Source organism: Propithecus coquereli, unplaced genomic scaffold, assembly GCF_000956105.1.
Source record: "Propithecus coquereli isolate 6110/MARCELLA unplaced genomic scaffold, Pcoq_1.0 Scaffold277, whole genome shotgun sequence".
Lineage (NCBI taxonomy): Eukaryota > Metazoa > Chordata > Mammalia > Primates > Indriidae > Propithecus > Propithecus coquereli.
In genome coordinates, this window is record NW_012148363.1 from 954995 (window position 1) to 957891 (window position 2897).

Genomic DNA, 2897 nt, shown 5'->3' on the forward strand with positions numbered 1-2897 from the left:
GTATAGATATATAGAGAGAGCTCTATAAATGCCAATAAATACACATGTGAGAGACATATGTAGGTTTTGATTATTTTAAAATTCCATTTATAAACTTATAAACTTTCGGGACACAGTGAGAAAGATATGTAAATAGTATGATATTGTCAATGTGACAGAGAGGAATGAATTAAGAATATTTCGGTCCTGGTTTAAAATGGCCATGGGTTATACATTACTTAACAAAATCCTGTTAGGTGGTCAATTATAGAGTGCTTGTTTCTTCACATCATGTCTCCTTTTTCTTTCACTGTGGTTTATAAAAATGAGAAACTCTGTGTGCTATTTGAGAATATTTCATTATTTGCCTTGAGTATCCATCCAGTTCCTCCTATCCCTCAACTCTGCTGTGAAGCCCCTGGGGCATATTTCTATCATGGCACTGAAAACACTGATTAAAATTGTTTAAAAATCTTTCTCCTGGAGTCCAAGGACTACTTCTAACACACACGGTGTTTGGTGATGAAGTAATTTTTATGGAACTGAACCGAGTGTTGTCCTTATGCTCAAGAAATATCACTGAAAAGCTGTTCTCAAAAGGAAGGTTATGAAACTTAAGTAGAAGTTTAGGAGAGCTGGTGTAGACATCCCTTAAACTATTAATGTTAGGTAACTATGGTCTGTGCTAACAAATATATTATCATCAAAACGTAATGGTGTAACTGTACCGATCGGACCACATTTGGAGTAACGTGCTTATTTCCAAGTAATACATCTTGGAAAATGTAACTGGGAAAAGGATTGAGGAAGCTAGACAAATTTAACCTGGAGAAGGCTTTGAGGAACATTATCTTTGTTTTTATTTGGTCAGATTTTTATGAAATAAAATTACTTTTTTTTTTTTTTTTGGCTCCAGAGGAAAGAATTAAATGAGTACCTATAGTTAGAAGCACATTTGGCTAAATATAAGAAAGAACTTTTTATTTTTCAATATTCTTAGTGTTTTAAATCAAGATAAATACAAAATTCCATCTACCATTACCATTTTATCAATGTAACAATGTCTTCACAGAATACTACTAGAATAGATGTAATCTCATAATAGAGGTGATTCTCTCAATATTAATAAATTTAACTCTAAGAAAAAAGCTCAGGACATAATTTTTATTTTTCTCAATTTTACATGGGCCAATAAAAACATGGATCCACCCTGATCTAAGCACTGCATTTGGGAGCTGTTGGCCTCAATTACATTCCTTCCTTCTTTCTCTGAGTTTTTAATTCCATGAATTGAAAACAAGGGCAAAAGACAACCTTCACTGGTAGTTTTAAATAAAGAAAATTAAAGTTATTTAGAATATGAAATCATCTTTAATCTCTCATTAATGGCTAAACAAAACATTAATTCCCTATAACTGAAAGAGAAAAACAGGGTTTAAAAAAAGATTTTGTTTGCTTAAAGCCCTAGAATATGTATCTTAGTATTTCTTCTCTTTGCATTAGGATCTATTTTAGGTGTTGGTACAAATTGGTTAGTAAAATGGATTTTTCTGCTTCCCCATTTTCTCTTCATTCTTTCGATGGGTACAATGGTTTCATGGATCATGAACTAGAATGATAAGCCATAATATACATAGGAGAATTAGCAAACTCTAGATAAATGCTTTCAAATACTAAGCACTGAAGAATGTAGTTAATATCTTTCAAATGTCCTAAAGCCTTGTTCAGCTTAAGAAAGAAGTGCAAAGATACACAGAGAGGTAACGTCTTCTTCCACTGGAAAGTAGCCACCTTTATATCCAGTGGTAACTAAAAGAAAATGTATTTAATTTATTATTTCAATTTACAGAAGTGCATCCTCAGCCCAGACCTCAGTGTAACATGGAGTATATATTTCATTTCAGTAAAGAAAGATTAAACTGAATCAATATTTGAAGGACCTGGCACCGTATGAAGGTCAACACACTCTGGATCGTTCAAAGCAACCTGTACGTCTGTATGTTTGTGTGAATGTGTGAGCATATGAGCCTTTCTTATTGCCCTGCATATTTAAAAGTGACACATCTGGGGGTCTCATAATCTGGCTGTCCAGAGTGTCTATGGTGCACAATCTGATGCATAATCAATCCCTAGTCCCCTCTTCTGTCATCCACATGTAGCCTGCTTGCTTCTTAGAGCAGAGTCATTAATTTCAGGACCTTGTTCTTTACTTTCTGGACTGAGTAAGTTTTACATTCAGAACAATCCATTTAATTCTTGATTTCAGGCTAATGTGGTTTATTAGAACATTGTAAATAAGGTTTAATAAGGTTTAATGTTTCTTTGAAAACATTCCTTTAGGAGAGTTTGTGCCACATTTCTTAAGTTTTCCTGAAGTTCTAGGAACTTAAATAACAACTATATCAATCAATATCCTTGTTTAATCATTTCAAACTTTTGGTTTCTGTTATGTATGGAGCCTAATCTTATATTTATGTGTAAGCGATATATAATTTTTTACAGGGTCCTCACAAAAGTAATACAATAACTCCAAAAGGAAAAGTTAGTCAGTATTACAGAGGATCAGCCCAAAACAATCACTGATATGAACCTTGTTGCCAAGTTAAGCTGAAAGATACAGCACAAAATGAGTCTTCTCTACAGGAGACATACTGAGATCTAACTTAGGTTTACTAACTTCAAGATCAGGCCCAGACCATGGTGACCTCATTTTTTTCTATATTTTTTGTGTTTGTTTTTCCTTCCTCTCTGTTCTTCTCAAAACCTATCATATTCTTGGTGGGGTTTTTTTTTTTTTTCCTTTTTCTTTCTTAGACTTAGAATCAGAGTTATACCATAGCACTCAGAAAGGCAGTGCAAAACATCTCATTGGAGTTCAGGGGCAAGATCAAAGCTGTCTATGTAAAAGTTAGTGAAAA